The sequence below is a fragment of the Homalodisca vitripennis genome, chromosome 2, assembly GCF_021130785.1.
Source record: "Homalodisca vitripennis isolate AUS2020 chromosome 2, UT_GWSS_2.1, whole genome shotgun sequence".
In the NCBI taxonomy this organism is placed as follows: Eukaryota; Metazoa; Arthropoda; class Insecta; order Hemiptera; family Cicadellidae; genus Homalodisca; species Homalodisca vitripennis.
In genome coordinates, this window is record NC_060208.1 from 112,626,826 (window position 1) to 112,652,880 (window position 26,055).

General features: G+C 30.6%; 1 long non-coding RNA gene across 1 annotated transcript; it reads right to left on the reverse strand.

Moving 5' to 3' along the window:
* Positions 1 to 450: 450 nt before the first annotated feature.
* Positions 451 to 4,459, reverse strand: LOC124356324. The gene is made up of 3 exons (XR_006921849.1): positions 4,250 to 4,459; positions 2,831 to 2,927; positions 451 to 642 (listed from the first exon to the last, which is right to left on the reverse strand). It is a non-coding gene; the product is annotated as an uncharacterized LOC124356324 (long non-coding RNA).
* Positions 4,460 to 26,055: the final 21,596 nt, after the last annotated feature.

Sequence of the window (26,055 nt, forward strand, 5' to 3'; positions counted from 1 at the left end):
ACACACACACACACACACACACACACACACACACACACACACACACACACACACACACACACACACACACACACACACACACACACACACACACACACACACACACACACACACACAATTAAACAAAATTCATAACAAGTTTATTTATAATCGGACTTATACATAGGATATTACGATTTACTGTGTTGTTTATGGTAGTATATAATTATGTCATCTCCTTAACATGAAAAATTTTGAACATCTCTACTTTCTATCAATTATTATAGGAAAGTAACCTTTAGGTTATTCGACATTCATATGGAGGTGTCAGTTAGTTAAAAGTTTTTCTTGCATATTTATTATAGCTAGTAATCTAATGATAGTTTAACTTGCAGCGGTATTTTGAATTCGTACAATGTTTCCATTTATAATATGGGAAGTTTTACTAATTAATTAATTAATTTTAAATAAACTAACATAGTACATTTTAATGCATAGTTTATAATATTTTTAATATGAGGAAAAAGCGCTTATTTTCAATCCAGTGTGAAACTGCAAACTTTTCAGAGCATCTTGGCTTATTGAAGACTATTTCAACTTTTCAATCTGCATAAGGATAATGGGGTCCATTCTGTCCATAACCATAGGGATCTTGAGCAAAATCTGGAACAAATATGATCATGTTAAATATAAAGAGAATAAATAAAAATATAGACTTACATACATTTTAATTGTATTAGCCTATATAATTTAAAAAGTTTTATAGAGTTTCATAGTTAAATTTCAAAATAATCTATGATACAATGCAATCAATGTTTCATAAAGTCAAGTCTTTAATATTACCTTAAAGAATATACTGAGTGAGGAAGCAGAGATAGAGAATCTTTGATAAGCAATAATAGTTTTATAATCAGTTTCTGTAATGAGATTTTCATCGGACCTCTTTTCTCTCAGGTATTACCTCTTCAAGTGACATGTGGGTTATAGAATCCTTTTGACATTATATTTTGTTGTAGTAATCTGTAGATATATTTTATGTATCAGTAGAAAGACACTCAATCATTCATTGGGATCTTGCAGGTGAAGGGTATCTCACTTCGCGCCAGAGTCTTTCAATAGTGTTAGTATGAGAACGAATATCTGGATCAACGAAATATATGACATAGTTGACATATAGGTGTTTAAATCCCTATAACGTTTTGGTAAAGGAGCAAGGAATAATTCTCTACTCTACATTTTGATACCCCTTGAAAACCTACAGCCAATGGAGTCTTCTACCGCGATCTTAAACTTTGTCAAATCAATTTAAAAAACTGTTAGAGGGCCGAAAATTCTCATAGACGACGACGAAATACGATGAAAATAAACTTCGCGGCAAAAAGAATACCAGTCCACCACTGAATGTAATGGCAGTCTTAATTCCAACGAAAAATATCTTTGACGTGGTGGTTTCAAATATAACAAAGTGGTCACTAGAGCAAAAAATAATACCTACGTCCATCCGCGTACTCTTAAAAATGATCCTGCTCAGGAAGATTAAAAAAATCTATTTAAAACTGTTCTAATACTTTTACGAAACTTCCTATCACAACGGAACATTAAAGTCTCCCAATTAGTAAACAACACACGCCCTCACGATGAACAAACAGACGCATTTAAAAAATACCAAGTTCAATTATACCTCTTCGGTTGAAATACAGACTTAGAACGTGCCTGATTAAATATATAGACGAATACTATTCACTCGGAATTAATTAGCTAGAAGTAGCTGATTTTTAATGCATTATTTCATGAATCACACGCTCTAGCTTAGAATAGCAGTGCACGATATCTAATGAAGCACAGGACCAGGGCACCAGAGCGCTCAGATAAGAGATACTATTAGTCACGGTCGCTGGATAGGCACACCATCAATACCTATCTTGTGTGTAGTACAGTATACCGAGGCATAGAGGACACAAACAGTACATCAAAATATTACAAACTTAAATATTCATGAATGTGCCGCACAAAACCATTTCTATGTTAGGTCATGAGGATGAGTATACGTTGATAACATTGAAATTTTGATTGGCTGCTTCGGTCGTTAACCCACTGGTACCTTCAATTTACTGACAGAGTAAAATACATACATACATACACACACACACACACACACACACACATATATATATATATATATATATATATATATATATATATATATATATATATATATATATCAGCACGCGATGGATGGATGAGCTGTTCCAGTGGATAACTGTTTTGTAAGAGCTCATGCCATTTTCTTTCACAGCGTCAGGCACTTCGCGCGTTTATAATGACACAATAAAATATATCTTCAGGAAATACAGTTATCATCAAAAGACTGTTTCTAAATTTAAAACGAGTAAATATTTATATTATAATTTAAAAAATAATCTAAAAATAAAAGTAAATTTACGATTACGAAGTAAAAATACGAATTATAAAAATTCTGAGCTCTGTTATTAAAACAATATATTTAAACAATTTTAGAATTTCATTATAATATAAAGAATAAAATGTACGAATTTCTTTAAGAAATAGCATACTTGACCACCATATTGTCAAATAGAATTTTTTTAAATTTTAATACGTATTTTGTAATATATGTAAGAACTATTGTTTCATTTAAGTGTAAAATGGGAACACTTAAGAATTTCAACACTCACAATTGATTGACATATAATACTAGTATGTGTAATTGTTCTCAAAGTACACTTTGGCTTTATTTAAATTGATTAAAAACAAAACCAAACAATAAAAGTTTAAAGTTATGAATCGAGGCGCTGTATTTATGTATTGTAAACTAGTTTTGAGTGATGTTTACCAGGTGGGTGGGGGGGGGGCTCAAGCCAAGAGAAGCACAATGACGTATCCGAATTGGAACATATAAAAGTACTGCCCATTGCTAGCTGCTCTCAAACCTAAACAATAATTGTTACATTTTATTAGTAAGCTATGGAAAGTCACTATATTAAATTCGTTTTGATAATATTACTTTTATCATAGAACTATCACATATATCCGTAACACTTATTTTACTACCGAATAGCTGTAATTTATAAGGACTTTTTGTTAGTAAAAGTAGATAATAATGTGGTGTTTCAAGGTTATTGTGGATCCAACAGATAATCAATGTCAAATCTGTGAAATAACCATAAACAAACTACCATTTTAAATTGAGAAAATCTCATGTTATTTAATGAAGAATCTGTAAAAACTAATTAAAATATCTTAAAAATCACAAAAAACTATTGAAACCTATTATTCTCCAACCTTTTATTCTCTAAAATTATTTTGTGCTAAAATATTATTTCCTTAATAGATGGAATTCTTAAAAGAGTTGGATAATCTATGTTTAAGAATATGAAAGTGAAATTAAATTAGGAGAAAAAAATAAATGTAATATTTCTTAAATAAAAAAATATAGAAAAGTTCAATTACTCGATAAAAAGCATAACAAAATTGAAAGACTTAAAAAAATCATTTACCGAATATATTTTACATGTTTAAGATGACAACAAGATTTTTTAATAAAAATAAACGATAAATAACATTAATCTTTAGTTAGAACAATGGTATTATTAATAAAGAATGTATTAATATACACATTTTACAATAAAAATTTCTCATATCTAAAAAATATATGTATAACAAAGTTTTGTTACAATAATGAAAATAATCTATTTCTCAAATTGACACCCTCGCACATCTTGAAAATGGTCAAAATCATTATCTGGTTAAAAAGAGAAGTATTACATATAAGAGTTAATTATTAACAAGTTTTATTTTACATTAAAATCTATGAAATTTGTTACTATTTGTAGAACGAATGAGGTAAATAACTGTGATTGTAAAAGTTAATGCGTGTACCAATTTAAGTTTAATACTTAGAGGCTTTACGTAAAAATGTGTGGTATAATTGAGGATTTAACTAAATAAATTCTTGGATCTGGAAGTGGAAGGTGATGTAATGATGTACTAAGTATCAGTTGGTGGTGTTTGCGTTACCTTTTACCAATAGTATTAATTTTCATATTTTAATACTTCTCTACATGACAAAAACTTAATATATATCTTAATTTTAAACTTTTGTCGTAAGATAACATTATATTTAAAAAAAGTGGTATATTACCTAGTAATATAGTTTAAAAAATAATTTTTAAGACTACAAATAAAATTTAAATACATATATATATTGTAAACAAGTACTTAAATTTAAGTTATTTATAAGTTTTATACTTACATAAGAAAGCTAACATAAGCAGACAAATTTTTACGATAGGTGACATCTTCAGATGTACTTGTGATCGGGGATTCAAGAAAACACTGATTGAATTAGTGATATTCGTTTAGTTAATATACCATTCTGTTATCACAAAACTAATAAAAGTGTCACGGTGAATACTATTGTTCATTGTTATAACTCGATAACTGGAAATTATTATCGTGTATAATTTTCGTACTATAATGAGCGAATCGGTTAAACATTAATCAATTTATTGCGGCAGTAAATAACTTACCTATTATTTAAGAAAACACATAACCTCAATTTTTAATGAGCTTTTCCTAAAATAACTAATATTAATGTGATTTTTTAGATTAAATATATGTATGAGTATATAAGTACATGATGTCAGTAGCATAATGTTTATAAATTCGCTTAGATTAGTACCCAATGAATTTAACACAATGAAATTCTTGATACCTATTTATCAAACAAATATGCATCTTTTACCTTTCTATTATTGATACATTTTAATGTAATTTACCTTATTTAAAAAAGTTAAGAGTACTCCAGAACTTATGTAAAATCTATGTTTTAACTCTCATCCAAATCCCGTTGGCGGAAATGTTACATTGGCAAACTCTATCCTGCATATTTAGAATTGATTGCTAATAGAAACTCTCAAGTTTATAACATGATTTTCATCGCCTATTGTGAAATATATAGACAGAAGGATCCTCGGTCATTTTTATGAGGGTGTCCTGGTAAGGTAGAATTTACTGTAATATCAGAATCGACCTAAATAAAAACGACGAAAAATAATAATTTCCCTTTAATAATCTCAAGGGGACCCCTTTGTTTGAATATTGCGGAGGTATTCTTTTAAGTAATCTTGTTCAGATAAGATATACTGAAGAGAAATGTGGAACATGGTCAAATAAAATTTCGGTTTTGTATAAATTCTTGTTTCAATACATATCTCTCATAACATATATCTCAATCCGTTCTCCATTGAGAACATTGGGTACATTTACCCCACTTTAATGGTTCTTTCCACTAACACTCAGCCAAATTAGAAGGAATATGAGCAACCTTCTAAGTGAAAGTTGCGTATACATACACACGCTTTTAAACATAATTTTAGGTATCTAGCTCAATTCATTCTCTATATATCTTTTCTTAGTGTTAGGTCGATAACGTTCATGCAAATCCCGTAAACAGATAATAGTATAGTTGAATATTTCCTGCCTATGTAGAAATGATGCTTTATACAAATTTAAAATTCAGACGTTTATTTTAATCTTATCCGGAGATTAAATGTATTTAGAAATGTAACGGTTCCTGACCCCTGGGTGTTAGGCTTCGATACTGCTCACCCAATAAGAAAGAGTTATAAATAAATAAATCATTCGTTGTATATAATAATTTTTCACAGAGTTTTTGTCCGGAAGAACACCTAACAATAGACGACTCATTTCAATCTATCGACATTGGATTATTCTGTTGTCTCATTTTCATTGAGATCCCGGATAAATAATATTACTCACATATACTTATTTTATTATATTCAAATGATAGGGTTTTCTTTATATTAGTATGATAATAAACTAAAGCCCTTTTAAACAAGATCTATTTGTCACACTTGTTTCGGCTTTCCGTCATCTTCAGTGTACATTAACCTCAAAATAAAATAATAAACATACACATGAGGCCCATTTAAAAAGTTTTATTTTTGAAAAAGGGGTTTAGTTGTTTATTATGCTAATACTTATTTTATATCTACTTATTATAATAATTCATTTTGGTACACTAACTCAAACACTATCACTTTTATGCTGGTGTAATAATATATTTTCTATTTAAAAGCGATAAAGTACATTATATTTCCAACTTTATTTACTAAGCCATTTGAATATTCTAATTGCTTTGTTATAGTAATAACAGACACATAATTGTATTCCAAAATACTACTTATCTTAAAATAATTAATCCATAATTATATACTTAGGTGAACAAAAACACCTGACGTAATATGTTGCATTTAGTTATAACAGTGGAATGTTCTAACTTTTGCTGCATGTGGCAGCAGTTACGAATTGATTTAATAAAATTTGTATTTAATGTTAGATATTAGAAATTTGTTTCGTTTGGAATTGTGGGATGACATGTTTTTAGAAACTAAAGTAAAAACGAAGAAGCTTTAATATTTCTTCTCATTAGTGTACAATATTTAAAGTGATATTTTAATTATTTGAGCTGTTCTATCAAGCATCATGGAATTTAGTAGAGAAATACGATTTATTTAATTGATACTAATAATAATAATTAAATATAATCTTCGACTTCAGTGGCTCAAAATACTCAATAGTAGCTGGTGGTACAGATTTAAAATCAAATTTCCCCGTTATTTTTGATCTATTTTTTATTTTGTATGCATGATTATACAAAATAATTATTATATAACAATCTAGTGCGCTCTCTCTTTCTCTCAATCAGCACATTGACCATTTCTTTTTACTCACCTGTCAAAGTCATGAGTAATAAGTATTATCAGTTTGCCTCTGCATCGTACGCTATTTCGTAAGGTTTGCACGTGTATGAGCACTTCTGGTTAGAGTTAATTATATTTTCGAAGCCAATGTTTAATTTTCCTTGTTTTCCCGATCAAGAAAAAAAATACACATACAGACGTTTGGGAATTCTATTTAATTCAAAGGGCAACTACGATTGGTTGTATAACAGTATTTAAATTTATAATAATAATAATAATAATAATAATAATATTCTTTATTGCAGGAAACAGTTAACAGTGTATTGCAAGCGTCGTATTAAAAATAAAAGTCCTAATTTAATAACTAACACAGTTTAATTTTTAGTAAATAATAGATAAATATCAAATTAAAATTAAGCTTTGGGTACGTGACACATGTCACCGGATCCTCCGTTGTGCCCGAATTTCCTTGGAGGGGAGTTAAAAAATTATTTTAAAAAATGTTACTGAAGACTATCCCAGCGGCCCATTGCAAACTCGTCAACTCAGTAAATGCCCTAGATACTAGGAAGTGTTGTAATCGAGATTTGAATTGTTTGGGGTTATTGACGCGTTTGATCTCTTCAGGGAGCCTATTGATTAGTCTTACACCAACTTGAGACTAGTCAAGCAAGCATTCAAAAACAGTAGTTCTGTGCTGTGATATACGAAAGTTGTTCCGGCCATTATTTCCGTATCGGTGTATGTCGCTACTCTGAAGTGACATACTTTAATCGGCAGTATAACACGACTTCGTGAATATAGAGGCTAGGCAAAGTCAGCTATCCAAACTTTCCTAAGGCCACTTTACAAGACTCTCTTTAATTTAATTTAATTTGTAAGGAAGGCTTTTTCGAAAATTTTGCTGAGGATCCGAAGAATGGAAATAGGACGATAGTTACTTGCGACATAAAGATCGACCTTTTTAAAGATTGGAATACCTTAAGCTGTCTTCAAAGCGGACGGGAAGACACCTTGGGCGAATGCCAGGTTAATAAATTTTGTGAGTGGTACTGAAATGTGCTTAAAGCAGCGCTTAAGTAACCACACAGACATCCCGTGAATGTCACCAGACTTTTTCGGCTTCAGCTCCCGCACTTTACGTACCAACTCCGCCTCGCTCGAGGACGAGACTGGTCCCGTCAATAAGTCTTCTTCGGGAGGAGGGGTTTAAAAAAATAATACATGAATCATGAACTTTTTTAGTATATTTCTGGACTTTAAGATTTACACAAAATGCTTATTATACAGTGTGAGTTAAAATTATGGATATACGCTGTTTAGATTTTGATGAATAAAGATGGAGCGATTGAACTAGAGACACCATTTTAGGAAACAGAAGTGAAAATTTTAGTCACTGTTACAACTTCGCCCATTTAAAAAATGAATAAAAAGTAATTCCGAAATCGTTGGGGAACATATAAACGTTATAATTATTTTCTACCATTCTCGCTATTTTATCTAGACGCGTCTAATACAGCCAGAGAAACAAATCAGTGGGATACCACAGTTAGCTAACGTGTAGTACAACTGGAAAATGTTAGGTTATACCTTTGTAGATATGTTATATTAAAACTCTCTTGGACTGAGGGGGGCGTCAAGTGTACGATATGAACAGCATTTACTGTTGAACAAAATCGTCACCTGCGATCCAGTGATGTAAACAATATTGATATTGGCAGTACTAAAATCTCCCATGTATCTGACTACGGCACGTCCGCACTCGGGACAACATCACGTACCAAGTGGGAGTCACGCACAAGAACGTTTACGTGGCTTGGAAGGGGTTGTAGGAAGTGTCACTCCAATGACCTAGCCAACGTTCCGACCCTTACTCTGGTCTTCAATGGTCATAGACGACTAGCAATAACGGAAGGATATGTTTGCTATGTAGCGGTGAACAATAAATTATATTTATTACAACTCATTACAATGTGTAAATATTTAAAGATTACACCTTTTTCTATTATTTGATTAGTTTTTAACGATAGAAGGATAGCAAAGGTAACATGACAGACAAAAAGGCCATCAAAACTTAATAATAAAGGAACAAAAAGAAAAAACGAGAAAAGGACTCACAGGAAATTCTAAACTTAATCGCCATTGTTGGCTCGAAATCATTTTATAAATTGGAATGAAGCTATCACTACATCGTGATCATATATTTTTTAAACAGGAATGAATCAATGTTCATACATTAAATTTCATAACTGGACTAACCGCTAAGGCATTAACTGTCATGACCGCTAAGTTGAATTATACCGCTTTGGTTACCAATACTTAACAAGAAATGGAAAAGAAAACTAAAAAAAAACTAAAATAAAATAGAATAGAATTTGTAATAAATTAATGTTGAGTTAGGAAATTAATAAACAATAAAGCAATAATGAAGACCCTCCTCCGTTCCTTAATTTGCCGCCATTTTACTTCTGTGACGATCGCCATTTAGCCTACTACTGTTGGATAGTGAGCAGTTTATTGTGTCCAGATCTATTGTGATCTGTATTACTAGTAACTTTTGTTTAGTAAGTACATTTCGAGATAGTGTGCATGGAGCGGTGTGATTTCTTATGCGTGTCGCAACACTTTGGTATACTATGTTTATTTTAACCTAGCTTGCAGTTAGTGTTAGGTTAGTTATGCACATGTACATGGTTAAGATTTGATTTAATCGAGATAAAAAAATGTCAGCCGTGACGTGCATGAAAGTTCCAGCTTGTCATATATTCCAAAAAGTCTTTCCTGAAATTACCTAAATAAATATTTACAAAACAAGAATTTAAACGGTTTAAAAGTGTTTAGTTCTTTTAATGAATTCAAAGGGTAGTTCATAACATTTATAATGATTAGGTTACCTAAAACCCGTTATATTTAATAAGTTCTGTATTGTTATATAAATAATTGTGATTTTATATAAATAAATATGAAACAAACACTTTTTATACAATAACATGTTTTAATTAATTGGAGAGTCACAAAACATTGTAAGATAGTAGACGGCTTGTTTGTAACCTCAAGTACTGTAATTTGCAGTGTTCCTGATCTTAGTAAAATTTCAGTTGTGTGTTGGTCCTGTGCTTTATTTCGAGCCGCCATTTGGAGGTCACATACAGGTATAAAGGGATTATTTATTATATGTAATGTAATTGACTAAATTAATAATACCATTACAGAAATGATACTAATTGACACCGTAAAATGACGGAAGGACAGTTACACCAATTGCAGAGTCTCTACAGCCTGAGTTGTCTCCGCTCAGCGTTAATTGCTCAAACAATTAGAGATGATCACTCTAGACTCATTTCAGTATAAAAAATTTGTCTGAAACTAGTCAGTTATAGATATCAATAAAGGTTTTCATTATCAACGCAGGTATAAAACGTGGTGAATATTGGAAAAACAATTCAAAATGATTACATTTATAAGATAGATTTTTATTGAAAAATAAAAAGGATAATATATAATTATTACATTTGGATGGATGAAGTAATTTAATGTTTTAAACATATCACAAACTTATAGGCATAATTAATTATTTAATGTAGAGTTAAGTAGATTAAAACTCCAATATAATTAATTAAAATGCATTAGTTACATTTTGTTTGTACACTAAAATATCTATCTATGTACCACTTGATTTCATACTATTGTAATTCTTAAAGCTTGTTTATAATAATCCGTTTGAAGTTTTGCAAGTAAATGTAGCAATAAAAATATATGAACAATAAATTGGAATAATACAATTAGTTTTACAACGCTTCCTGACGTTTTATGTGCGGTAATTAACAACCACACTTTCGGCCAGGATTTCCTGTCAAGCTTTGTCCATAATTCAACTTTTTACAGTAATTTAGAATTTAGTATCCTGTAGATAACTTATACGAGTTTTTAAATGTTTCATTGTAAGCCGGAAATTGAAAAAAGTTTTAAAGCATTTTACAGACTGGAAGCCAAGCGAAAATATTGTATGAAAAAGAAATCGATAATTCGTTTATAAGATTTTCCGCTACTCTGGTTTTGGTGGAGATAGAAACGTAAGTGTTTCAGGATGTTTAGAAACACTACATGAAAACAATTTTTCATTTATAATATATTTTTAGTTCTTAAAACTTAGATCCAACTGCCAGATACCAAAATAATTTATATATTAGCGGTAAGCAATGGCTTAACCAAATGTATAATCACTCTTTTGAGGATAAAACCTTTATGAATCTTGATGGCTTGAACTTATTTTACTTTTACTATCTTACGGTTAGGTTTAGTTATCCACAAGCCGTATTTTCTGTTGTTTTGTATTAAACAATAATTTTCTCCTAAGTTAAGTTATGTTACATTCAATCTCAATAATATAAATTGTATTAATATTACATACTGTATATGAACCAGGTATATGCCGATTTATGACCGGCTTACTTCTCATGGGATATGCACAAGACAGCGGATGAGAGGGATTCGATGGTCGACAAATATGACAGAAACAATTGGTTCAAGTACTAATACAATAATCTTCTAGCCTTTTTTGTATTTAGTTCTAGAGATATATTCTTACACTTCTAGATATGCAGTATTTGATTTTATGTACACATGAGTTTATTAGGTAGCAAAATCTGTGTTCATTTTTACTTGATAGTCTTTGTAGAGGTAGTCTGCATTATGGCAATAATGCCCGCATTTCTTTCTTTTCTATACATGTAACTTTGCGGTTTAATTAACCGTTAAATATTAAATTGAACCGTTATAAATTAAACGTTAAATGTAACCGTTTAATTAATAAGATTAATTATCTCTACTTAAGATTTAGTTTTACATTTTGTCCAACTGTTACTTAATTAATTTAAAAACTATTTAAAGCGAATCAGAGAATCTAAAAATATATATGAAATATTATAAAACTAGGCTAAGAAATTTTTATATTCGAATATTTATAAGGAAAAGTTTTTTATGATAAATAAATAAGATATATGAATTTTGTATCTATTCATATCGTATTAACGAATTTTCTCCTTACAAAATAACATTAGAACATGTAGATATAACTACTTATTTCACCTGTAATGAATAAGTAATGATACTCTATTATATCCTATCTACTGTCCTATATTATCGACTTTAATCCTATAACAGGATTTTTAGATAGCCATAAATTTATAAAATTCAAAGATCCAGCATGTTCTATCTTAATTCCACTCTTATTTCTGGATGTCACATAAATGAAAAGGTAAATTAAAATATGACGATTCTTATCCTGATTTTGTATTGGATTTGAATTTAGACTATTTTCAAGCTTATTAATTGGACATATTTATTAATACGTGTCATATTTTTACCTACTACAAGATCATTTTTACATACATACATAACTAGTGGCATTAAATAAGTAATATATTTTAATGTAGTTTCAAAATAAGCTTGAAATTGGTCAGTAGTATTTATGAATTTAATTAATTAATTTAAATAAGAGAATATTATTTTATTTCAAACACAAATAACACACTGTATGACATACGACACAATTCTATAACGTTTCAATGTGGGTTTTGAAAGTTTTTTTTTCCAGTCCACACATAATAAGTACACATAATATGAGATATTTCCCAGCTACTGGACACTACATCGTGATGGTTTACTCTATTGGGAAATGTGGTTTTACATATAAATATTCTGGAATCAAGCTTAATCATTATTCCATAGGTTATAAACATGGGAAACACTTTACCACGACTCAGCTCTAAGCACCTTAATTTAAATAAGAATAATCAACTAGAGTAGCATATTTGTACTTGTAATATTTCTGATAAGCTGGTTATGGCACACGTGTGAAACAACACATACAAGTACTGATTATATTTTACCTCAAAGCGTGTAACAATAATAGTAAAGGTTACATGTTTGTACATGGCTATGTTTACGGTAAATTGTGTGTTGAGGGCAGTAAAAACAAAATGTAAAAGTAGCGCCAGTGGTTTCGCAGAGTGCCCATGGAATATACTTCTGTTTACTGAACTTATTATTATTGTTCTAATTGAAACGGTGAGTTTGAACCACTGTATGTTGAGTATTTATATTACAGTATACTGTATAGATTTACCAATCCATTTTACGTATGGATAGTTTTAAACGTTGGGACATTATTATAGTATTTATAAAATGCTGCTCTTATTTTCTAATCTTTACCTATTGAGTCTCTACCCACACAATTCCTTATTTATATTTATTTATTTAAGTAACCATCTGATTTAAGCACCTATAATTTTAGATTAATCATGTTCTTAAAGGTGTTTGGAAGATATGTTTTGTTGCATAAGTCATGACATTTTATTGAGATAGTTTAAACTTATGTACTTTTTTTGCAAGCGTTTTGTACACATATTTTTAAGTGTAACTATAGATTTTAACTATCGAGTCCAAAAAATTTATAGTTTCTTTACATTTATTAAATATAGTTTTTAAATTTCAATTTAATTAAATTTGCAGTTTTCATATTAAATGTTTATTGAAAAATGTGAAATTTTTCTTTAACTTTTTTCATATTTGAAATAGAATGAAAGATTATCTTACAACCTCGGTTTAAGTTTGGTTTGTTTACATTAGAATGTATTTGTTGGGTATTTAAAAATAGTATTCCATTAAAAATAGTGAATTTCAGAAGATAGATTTTGAAATACATTCAGATGGTCGGTGAAACTTGGTATTGATTCCCTTAAGCACGTAAAATGCGACAAATAACTACACTCTATTACAGTACAAAATTCCACACCAAATCACCGAATACAACTATAAAGTTGATACGTATGATTGAAAAAGATAAAAAAAATTGAAAGTGACTGGTCTTTATTTTATGGGAATCGCCGAATCATTATTCCACATTGCTAGAAAAAACATTAAATAATTAGTATCAAAAATACATTACTCCAAAATTTTTAATGATCACATAAAAACACATATTTACCGTAAGGTAATATTATCACTACATTAACACCACAATTAATTAGCATAAACAACAATTCTAAAAACCTACTTTGTCCCTACTTGTCTTGTAAGATGTAGAGAGTCCTTCGTCTTGATTGTCATTGCGATCATCCTGGAAACTACTGGAGTTCTACAAGGATTTGTATTAGTCCCAGCTCTATTTATATTGTAAAAGTATTCCTATATACCTCATGGAGAGCGTCGATCATTGGCACTACGCTGGAAGGTATAAATCCAAATATAAACAAATTAAAAGTTTATTGGGTCTAACTTCCAATGATACACCTAGTAATTTGTAACGTTGATTATTAGTACCGAAACATGCAAGTACATGAAAATTCCATCACACATTTGAGAAAGAAATGGGAGTGGCAGTTTACTGTTCCTATGATGTTATTGGTAAATATATTGCAGTTCGAAGATAGAGGCAATCTCAGTGAACACTTGGCTACTTTTGCAAGGTATAACCATTCTAAACCAGAACTCCACTTACCACCTGATTGTCGCTTCTGTTACAGTCAATAAAATGGGGGGGGGGGGGGGGGAGGGACTACAGTGTTCTCATTTAGAACCACTACAGTACTCTTTTGTGATATTACAACCAGCATCAGGCTCTTTTATTTGTATATATACAGACATTATATACTGTTAAAGTTAAAATTTTAAATAAAAACGTAGGAGTAGTCACACAACGTGGCGCGTAACAGGATTCGCCGAGGCTGCATGCAATTTCCATGCATTTAGCCCTGTTCATTCTCAAGATATTGTAAAGACAGTTAGACAGGTATTAAATCATACATAAAATAAATTTTTACATTCCCGACAGACAATAGAAAAATTGTGTAAACTTACCGAGAGAGACGATTCAATGTTTGGTTAAGAACCATCAGGTAACTGATTTTGTCTATGTAGAAATAAAGTTTAATGTAAAATATAAAGTATGCAGAAGAAATTTTTCTCGAGATATTTTGCGACATAATAAATTTACCTTTTTATTCTAAAGTAAGGTTTCTTAGTAGTGTTAAAATAATAAATGTTCTAGTAAGCTTGGATACTAAAATGCAAGAGTGCACTGAAATCATATCTTGTCACCGACTATTAGCATTGTCTATCCACTCTATTATCTTTCTTCTACCTATGAATAAAAATGTCACATATCAAAGCCTCGTACAATTGTACTTAGTTTATTTAAAGATTTATTTATTCTACTTTTTTCTTGTTGCTATCGTAGTTAGTTATAAAATTAATTTAAACATATTCACTAGTGCTTAGCTAAGTCCGATAAAGTCACATACGCCATCGTACAACATTTCAAGTGGACAGGTCAGTTCATGTTTGAGATATTGTACATAAACAGAGAGACTGAAATTATATTTGTCCAGCCCCTTGAGGGACAGCCTTCGCTAACGCTCAGTCAATCAGTAATTATTTTATGAAGTGATAAGGAAGAGCTCAGTAAGAAGAAATAAATTCATTTATCAAATTATCCGAAAAGTGCTATTTTACAACGCTATTGTAAAATGCTATTTATAGTATCTCATATCCCACATGAAACATATTCCACTGGCTTGTAAAGGTTTACATAATTTTCCACGTAAGTTTACGGTGTACTTCTGCCTATTAAAACGAAATGAATTAAATAAAACGAGGTTGTTGAAATAGGGTACAGGGAAAATGAGAACAGGTAGCATTAAAATGGTAGATAGCGGGCGTGTAGTTATCTTACATCTGTAAATGAAAACTGTGGAGAATTCTTTAATTCTTGGTTTGGGTTATGTTTGTTTGTTCGTTAAATCAGTGTGTTTCTGAAGGAGAGTTAAGGGAATTCTTATTTTTCGTATTAGATGTTCAAACTGCTGTCCGAGAACAGTTTGACAATGTCCAAGCCTGTTGTAGAAACTTGAAACAGCAAGCTGTGTGGATTTAGGAGGGATTTAAAAAAATTCCATTACGATTCTGTCCCTAAGATCATTAATGCATCGGGTATTCGTTAATTACTATTGGTATTCTAAAAGGTATTGTAATTACTAGTGCTACTGTTAACTTTCCACTTAAACATTTTATACTGCCCCCCAAAAAGTTCATTTTAGGGAAATGGTTCGCTTTTGCTTCCTAGAGGGATGTCCTGAGTTTCAGTTTTCTATCTTTGTCCATTGAAGATTGAGTAGGATCCATCTATGAATTTAACTTAGCTGCTTAATTTAAACGAGCTGCCATTTTTTACTGGTTTGATATAGAAACCTCTAGTGTCCACTGCTTTTTTTATTTATCAAGATCTTTCAAATGAGGTGTCACTTGACGTGTCTTTACATTTAAAAATTTTGATCCGCCCCACAAAATCCCATTTTAGGGAAATGGGCAAAGTTGTAATAGTGACTAAAAAGTTCACTCCTATTTTCTAGAACGATGTCCCGAGTTCAATCCCTCCATCTTTATCCATGAAAATCTAAGTAGAATTTATAAAAAAATATGTAAGATAATGGAAAATTGCGTTATTATTAAGTAAAGCAATTTAATTCCTGGTGATGAATTGAATTCTCTTTTTTGGCTGTTGAGCACATATTATTATCCAAAACCAACATTAATTAGGTAGATACAATTAAGTAGACCTTGTGTCATTTGCAGCGAATCTGTTAGCTTAATGAGGGAGGACTCGGGTATTGTCTCTGGTTTCCATTGTCAAGAGACTCCCTTTGCCCTTTCTACATAGTACTCATACTCTTCTACACTGCACAGACACAATGTGAGTGTACAGAGAGCAGTGTAGTGTACACTCTGAGTGCACAGAGTGCAGTTTAGGTTACACTGTAAGTGTAAAGAGTGCAGTTAAGTGTACACCGTGAGTGTACAGAGTGCATTATAGTGTATACTGCAAAGTATATAGAATGCAGTATAGTATACACTATAAAGTGTACAGAGTGCAGTGTAGTGTACACTGTGAGTGTACAGAGTGCAGTTTAGTGTACACCGTGAGTGTACAGAGTGCAGTATAGTGTATACTGCGAGTGTATAGAATGCAGTATAGTATACACTATAAGTGTACAGAGTGCAGTGTAGTGTACACTGTGAGTGTACAGAGTGCAGTTTAGTGTACACTGTGAGTGTACAGAGTGCAGTTTAGTGTATACTGCGAGTGTATAGAATGCAGTATAGTATACACTATAAGTGTAACAGAGTGCAGTTTAGTGTACACTGTGAGTGTACAGAGTGCAGTTTAGTGTACACTGTGAGTGTACAGAGTGCAGTATAGTGTATACTGCGAGTGTATAGAATGCAGTATAGTATACACTATAAGTGTACAGAGTGCAGTGTAGTGTACACTGTGAGTGTACAGAGTGCAGTTTAGTGTACACTGTGAGTGTACAGAGTGCAGTTTAGTGTACGGGCAGGTAGTAACTAAATGTATTCGATAGGTCCTTTTTAAAATCGTGTTACTCTCTGTCCGCCCAGCTGTTTATTTGAGTACGATAACTCTGCATATAAATGCTTAGAGACTTGTATCTTGGTACATAGATAACTTCGTCTTTCCCCAAAGAAGATATCTATTAATTTTGGAGTAAAAATATTAGCAAAGCTGAAAGTAAATTTGTAAGAAATACTGTGAAGTTTCGTTACATTCTCTTGAATCCTAACTTTATACATAATTGTTGTTGCAGTTTAGTCTGAGGACGATGCATTTTTAGCAATATTCAATGTGTTAATAACAGAATACCTTTGTCAATGTACTGTATATCTTTCTTTCAGATTTTGTCAAACGTAATGAAATTGATAAAAAAGGTATTGAGATTTCCATTGAAACTTTTTTTAATAAATCGTTTAATTCACGATTTTTAATATCCATAATAAGTTCCATTAAGGTACCTGCCAGCAATACCACAGTTGAGTGGTTAGAAAGGGTATCCGACCTTAACAGAGGAACATCAATCTCTTTCTCACACTTGACCTACACAGATCCATTACTATACGCAAATGGCCAGATCCGATATAAACAAATCCCTCAACAAGAACTGAATACTTGATGATGTCTTGTTTTTGTTTTTTTAATCAGTATAGATTAATTAGGCATTTAAATTCCTTGACACAACCACCCCTTTGTTGTAGTACAATATATTGGTTAATTTAGAATCATATAACAGAATGCACAATTATATTGTATTAATTTTTAAATGTATTGGTTAGTAAAGTCTTCTAGTTACATAAGAAGTGATGTGATCAGCAAGTCAAATATGACATTTCTAATTGGTGTAGATGATTAAAAGGTTTAATACTTAGAAAATGGAAATTATAAAATCTTGCGATTTCACAAGAGACTTTGTTTTTATCTCTGTATATAACAATATTCAGTTTAATTGCTGTAATGTATAATATAAAATTTAAATAAATTATTTGAAATTGTCTTTTCAGACAATTATATAAAAATATTTCATATGTAAATGTGTAGCCGTAATCATCTTTGTCTAGGACTTGGATATATTAGCATGATCTTTCCTTTGGAGGATGTAAATTGGAGGTATGTGATAACATAAAAGTGTTTTGCAACTGCGTTTATTAGAATATTAACAGCCACCGGAAATCATCTTTGTGTAATTGAAAAGTATATAATTTATTATTATGTAAAGTGATGTTTTTAAAGTTTTCTCCGGCCGCTTTTCATGTGAATTACAGTACAACTTATTGTAAACAAACTGCAACTATGAGATCTGGTAAAACAAATTGCCTGGTATATTTATTGATACATGAGATTTCAAAACGCAACATTACATTTATTTTATATTATGTATTTAAATTATATTATATTATTATATTATGTATGTAATATAGAAATTACAGTAAATACTGTGTTATAGCAATTCTCTTAAAGCTATTTTTACTGCTTCGTTTACAAATTTAATAATAGACATTTTAAAATGAAAAGTTTTATTTATTTCCCTTTGTTATACAACACAATTCTGCAAGATAGTAACAGAAATCTCTACAAAGATAATGAAAAACGCAAGTTTTCGTAAAATGGGTTAGGTTCAATAAAGAATAAACATTACTATTAAAAAATAGGATGCTTTGCTAAGCTTATTCTAATTTTCTTTAATAAAATGTGGTTGATTTTATTTTTTTCAGTACAAAGTGTTGGGATCCAATTAGAAATGTTTAATAATCAATAAACATTGATTAAATCTTAAATAAATATAGCTTTGATCATATTAGGAACCACACACACACACAGTGTAAATAAATTTAGAATCTTTGTACTTAATATTCGAAGCATTAGAAAACATTTTGACGAATTACATATTTATCTCCAAAGTTTACCAGAAACTTATAATTTAATTGTTTTTACGGAAGTTTGGATTAAAAGTGGCGAGGAGAATAAATATCAGCTGCCAGGATTTGACATGTTGTTGCAGCCAAGGCCAGATGGACAGGCGGGCGGTGCCTGTATGTACGTGAAGTCATCGCTGGGCTACTCTTATCAGCTGATCCTGCTCCCCACAGCCGAGGTAATCAACATTGTCTAGGATGTCATGCACAATAATAAGAAACTCCAGATCTCCTTGTATGGTGTTTACAGACAGTGTAAATTCACATTTAATCGATTTAGAGCAGATTTTGAAACAATTTTAAATAAGTCAATTAATCCAACACTTATTGTAGGGGATTTAAACGTTTGTCTTCTTAAAAATAATAATTCCTGTAATAATATTTAAATGTAATTTCATCATTCGGTTTTCAAAGTTTAATTAATACACCTACCAGAATTGTTAATAATAGTAAATCCTGTTTAGATCATGTCCTTGTAAGAAGCACAAAAGATATTAATGTTGAAAGTAATGTTGTAATGGTGCATATTACTGATCATTATGCTTTGCATATTTCTTTATCAGAGTTGAAAAAAAATGTAGAGCACCCAAATTTTGTAGAATAGTAGATAACGCAATGTTTAGAAGGCAATTACAGTTGGCTGACTGGAATAATGTGTATAGTGTAAATAATGTTGATTTAAGTGTAGCTAATGTTTATAAAATTTATAATGATTGTTTTTTAGCTTCTTGTACCCTCAAAAAATTAAATAGTAAAAATAAAAGAAGAAAAGAGTGGGTTACAGATAGCCTAATTAGATTAATTAATAGGAAAAATAGTCTATATAAGACTTATTCTAGGAATAAATACAACTTAGATTTAAAATATGAATATAATAATTTTTCAAATTATGTAACTAGTCAAATTAGGAGAGCAAAAATTGCTTATTATTCTTCCTTGATTGATGACTGTAAAGGTGATTCAAGGAAGTACTGGAATACTATTAAAGGAATTGTTAAAAATAAAAATAAATCATTAGATGTCATGAAAATAGCAGATAAGTTGGTCAATGTAGTAGGTAATGAAATTTTGGTTGGTAATGAATTTAATAAATACTACACTACTGTAATTTCTAAATTAAAACATGAGGCGTTTGTGTGTGATTTGTTCACTGATAATCATAATGAGCATGAAATATTGTTTGATAAATTTGATGACATAAATTAAAAATAAGATATTAGACTATTTTTGTAACAGATCATTGTTTTCTAGTAACCAATATGATTTCCTTTCTGGTAGGGGTACAGATCTAGCCATAGAAAAGCATGTAACCGCAATTGTTAAACCATCAGATAATTATAGTTACACTATGGCCGTTTACCTGGATTTCCAAAAGGCATTTGATGTATTGGACATATAAATTTTATTGAAAAAATTCAGGCACTATGGTTTTGGTGGTCTCGCTCTCTCCTGGCTGGAATCCTTCTGCAAAAGTAGGAGACAAGTGGTAAAAATAAACAAAGTTTTGAGTAGTCCTCTAGAATTATACCACGGCACACCTCAGGGAGGGGTGTTAGGTCCTATTATGTTATTAGTGGACATAAACGATCTTTTGGACTTGGAATTGTACTCATCGGTATTTGCATATGCTGATGACACTGCATTAGTGTGCTCTGCATATAACAGAGAGGCATTAAAATTCAAAATTGCATAAGATCTGGAAAAAATTTCTAATTGGTTATCAAACAATAAAATTTTAATTAACAGTAGTAAATCTAAATGCTTAATATTTTTTGACCATCACTCTTCAAATGAAGTTTTAAGAAATGAATATAATTTATTTTGTCACAAGCACCAATGTATATATAGTTGTAATTGTAGTAATATAGAAGTAGTACATTATGTGAAGTATTTAGGTTTGTACATAGATAAATGTCTTAAATGGGATCACCATATAAATATCCTGTCAAAAAAGCTTAGAAAAGTAAACTATGTTCTTTATCACCTAAAGGATTTTGCATGCAGTTATCAATTAAAAAATGTCTACCTTTCCTGGTTTGAGAGCCTGCTGAGGTTTGGTATTGTGCACTATGGGGGACCTTCACAACTTATTTAAATACCATTGTTATGAACCAAAGGAATGCTCTCAGAATAATTTACAATGTAAAGCACATGGATAGAATGAGCCACTTATTTGTAGAAAATAATATTTTTAGATTTAGACAGCTTTATCAGTACTCAGTAATCATGCATATTCAGAAATATCTTGGCCAATTTGAATTTAGACAAGTTAATCGCTTTACTAGATCTAGTCAAAACCTGTTGTTAAAAATACCTTTGTTAACAAAAGAACGCAGCAGGCACCAGTTTTGCTATCTGGGACCTCAGATATATAATAGGTTCTTGACGCATAGTGGCCAAAATATTATATTTGAAAAGAAGCCAAAAGTAAAGATGAAAGCAATTGAGTTTGTAAGCAAACTGCCAGATATGCATGCTTAGTTACTGTCGTTGTTGTTTAGTTTTGTTTCATGCCTATAGCAAACTGTTAACTCTTTACTTATTTTATTTATTTAATTATTTGTTGGCATGTTAATATTTACATATTTATTTATTTAACCTGTTAATGTTTACTTATTTATTTATTTAACCTGTTATATATACTTATTGCATTGTTGTTTTATATTTATATTTGTTATATTTCTGTTACGTTTATTTATTTTGTTGTTGGCGTTATGTATTATATTTAAAATTTAAAAAAATTTAAATTTTTAAAAATTTAAAGGACAAATGTTGTATGGTCCTGCAATGCAGAAATATTAACACATAATGCATGTTTAGTTATGTATTTACTTATATTGCATGTTTATAGACCTTTAAATTAATTTAAATTGGATAAATATATTTTAGATGAGTAATTACATGGTATAATTTGATATGTACAGCAAGTAATGTGAAAATGGACTGAAATAGACTGCTTTCATCAACTCCACTCCCGCACGCGCTGACTGAAGCGCACTGGGAGTAAAATTGTAATTTTTGTAATATTGTTAAATTTTGTAGAATAAAGAAATTTTGAACTTGAACACACACACACACACACACACACACACACACACACACACACACACACACACACACACACACACACACACACACACACACACACACACACACACACACATATATATATATATATATATATATATATATATATATATATATATAAATGTATATCTCAGGGAGACTTGGTCCGAAAATAAGTAAACCCCTATCACAATATCACAAGCGGAGGAAAACTTGAATAGTTTTGACTGTAACACTAAAAGCGATACGGATATTGCTATGAGGTTTCTTGTGAGTACTTTTGAGTTTTACTAAAAAACCCTAATAGAGTTTTATTGATGCTATTGTGGAATATTATTGTTTGCTTGAAAGCCTTAATCAGGTGATCACAAAGATGACAAAGAGATTTTTTTTTAATGCAACGGATCTCCGTATGTTTACTCAAAACATGTCTAAGAGTGCTAACAGATAGTTTCTTCACTTATTTGAACTTGCAACATTACTGTTTCTTGGGTTCCAAACCATATAAAAAACGGAGGAACTGAAAATATTGATTCTTGGTAAACATAAAAGGACATCAAGTGTTCTATACAGATATGTGGTCTTTAGAGCCATTTCGAACTGAATAAACGTTGAACACCAAAAGATATTGACAATATAACTATTTAAATTTGAGTGAACTGGTTTTTCTTTCACCTATCCGTATTGTAGCTTTTTTCTTCTCTCCTTATCAAATGTTTATTTTTCGTATAATAAGGCATGGATATCCGAGGAACATCTTTTAGGATTGGGCATTTTCAGAGAGAGTCCTTTTTCTATGGTATGCAATGTGCAAGAAAAATCCATGCAACGCTTTTTTATTGTCCTATGCAAGCAAAGGAATACTTTGTATATATTATGTAATGATAGGACTTCATTTTACAATTTCGTGGAGAATAGTAATCTCTTGAGATCCATGGCATACTTTTGAAAAATGACTGCTCCTCAGAAGAAAAAGAAGGAAAACCCCGAAACGGTAGTAAATCAAAGGAAATTGGCAATTCGAATTTGTAAAAAATAACTATGCATAAAATAATAAAAAAAATGTTCGCAAAAATATATTATAATATTAGAGTTATTATTGATGCATACCAATTACAACATGCGATATTAACTTTTTCTGTAAAATAAATACAGTATAAGTATTTGTCCTAACAAGAAAGTTCTTCACGATGTATCAGCAAAAAGTCAAGTAATTATAACATTTTGCATGATCGAACTCGTTGCATGAAATGTTACTCGTGTAGATATGCAACAATGATTCAATATTGTATTTTCAAAGAGACTAGAGATGCGAGTGGATGTTTGCCACTTCAGGTTTCGTGATTTTGTTCACTGAACAGTCAAGAGCTATTCTATTCACCATATACACGTCTTTTGTCAAAACACTGCCATCAATGAATAGAAATAATGAAAACAGAATGTATGAAACATAATATAAATCAAATATTACGTAATTATAAAAATGAACTTATAATACGAAATGTATTTTTATTTACTTTATTAACAAGAAAAAAGAAGTAATAACTATATACAGTAATTAAGTATTAACACGTTTGGTGTACATATATATGTCCATATATACTCACTTCGTAATATCCAAAAGATTTTTTTGCTTTTTATGCTGATCTTGAGATGAGGTTGCTAAATTAATATCTTTTGAAAATTATGTTATTTATGTAATATATACAAGGATTAGAACGGAATTATGACATTAGCTTACAAGATTTGGAATACGATCAATTCATACTTAATTTAAAGTTAATTCAATATGTGAGGGATTAGTACTTATACACGGCTGTACATATTCGCTATCTGGTCTGAAACAATAAAATTATGCTCACTGCATTACGGAAGAGTACCTAAAATATGCATTTTATAAAATATAATACATTAAAAATATATATTGAACTTTCGCATATTTCAGTAACGCTCAAGGTTTTAAGATTGTGGCCGTTTATAGTTCTTAAAACGAATGTTTATATCTGTTACACGAGTTTATAGAATATACACTAAAAAGTAATTTCAGGCTATTTATTTTACACAGCGTGTCTTTAAGATTAGTTATATATCTCATAAGGTTTGAAGATATTGATAGTACAAATTCTTAAGAGCTATACAATATCATAGTTTCAAAATGAAGAGACATTACTTGAACTCTGATTGGAACTTATTTATTTAGTTACTGAGGTGATACTTTCAATACAGGAAACCGCTTATAAGTATATAAATAATATCGTATAGTTTCTATTCGGAGAAGCTTAAAATTTCTGAAAATATCATGTTAACAGGCAAATTATTACTATTTGTGCATGATGCCAGTGTTCCACAACAAATTGACCTTCCAGAATAATTCACATTCATTTGATAATTCAAGATAAAAAGTGCACAAGAAATCTCCCTTTATATAACGTGGAAATGTTTTACGAATCTTTAGGGAAAATACCAATTAATGGTAAAGATAGTTTTTAAGACTTTGACTTTAAAAGAAAATTTAATTCTTCTATGCAGTGTGTGACAGATGATTTGAGGTACGATATCACATTGACAAGCTGCTTCTGACCTTTTAGTGATAGGAATTAAACTGTTATAGATAGGGGCTGAAAGCAACAATGACACTTGGTGGATTGTGGGATGCGAGGTCCCATTGACAAACAGCGTCCGACTACTCAGTGTCGGGGAAATTAACTGTAAAGAATGTCTTAATTAGGGTCTGAAAGCAACAATGACACTTGGTGGATTGTGGGATGCGAGGTCCCATTGACAAACAGCGTCCGACTACTCAGTGTCGGGGAAATTAACTGTAAAAAATGTCGTAATTAGGGTCTGAAAGCAGCAATGAAACTTGGCTGTTTGTGGAATGCAAGTTCCCATTGACAAACTGCGTCTGACCACTCAGTGTCTGGGACTTAATTTTAACAAATGTCGTAATTAGGGTCTGACAGCAGCAAGGACACATGACAGGTTGTAAGGTGCGAGGTCCCATTGACAAACTGCGTCTGACCACTCAGTGTCGTGGAACCTCATAATCGTAACTTAATTTTAACAAATGTCGTAATTAGGGTCTGACAGCAGCAAGGACACTTGGCTGATTGTGGGATGCGAGGTCCCATTGAAAACTGCGTCCGACTACTCAGTGTCGGGGAAATTAACTGTAACAAATGTCGTAATTAGTGTCTGACAGCAGCAAGGACACATGACAGGTTGTAAGGTGCGAGGTCCCATTGACAAACTGCGTCTGACCACTCTGTGTTACTCTGTAGTTTAACATATTTAGAGGAAATTATTTTAAACTTCCTTTTAAATGTTATTAATAAACAAAACACAACAGTTTACATTTGTACTTATTTTATCCGCTGAATTATAAGGTAGATCCGTTGGTTTGTGAGAACATAGTGAAAATGCAATTCTTTAGTCTAAATAATAATTAGAATAGAATAATAGAATAGAATAAAGAAGTAGAATAATTAGAATAGAAGTAGAATAGAAGAAGTATAATTAGATTAGAAGAAGAATTAGAGTAGAATAGAAGTAGAATAAAACAGACACTTCTTATACTAAACAAACTTTACGTATAACCAATGCTCTACAAATAAACTTAATTATTTAATTTAGTTTTTAAACATTTATTTATATTATTTATATGTAATTTTATATTAAATGATTTATACTATCTTCTTATTATATTCAATAAAAAGATTTATAGCAATACAAACCACAAACAAGTTACAGCGAATCAACACAAATAGTAGACAACAACCAACAACAGATGTAGTACCTGTTGCAAATTTACTAATAATATTTTGAAGTTTGCATTTTTTTTTTGGACAGACATTATGTATTCACTCTAAATGTTATAATTTAAACTTGAAATGTCCAGTACACTTACTCTAATATTGAACTATTAATACATAAAATATCTTAT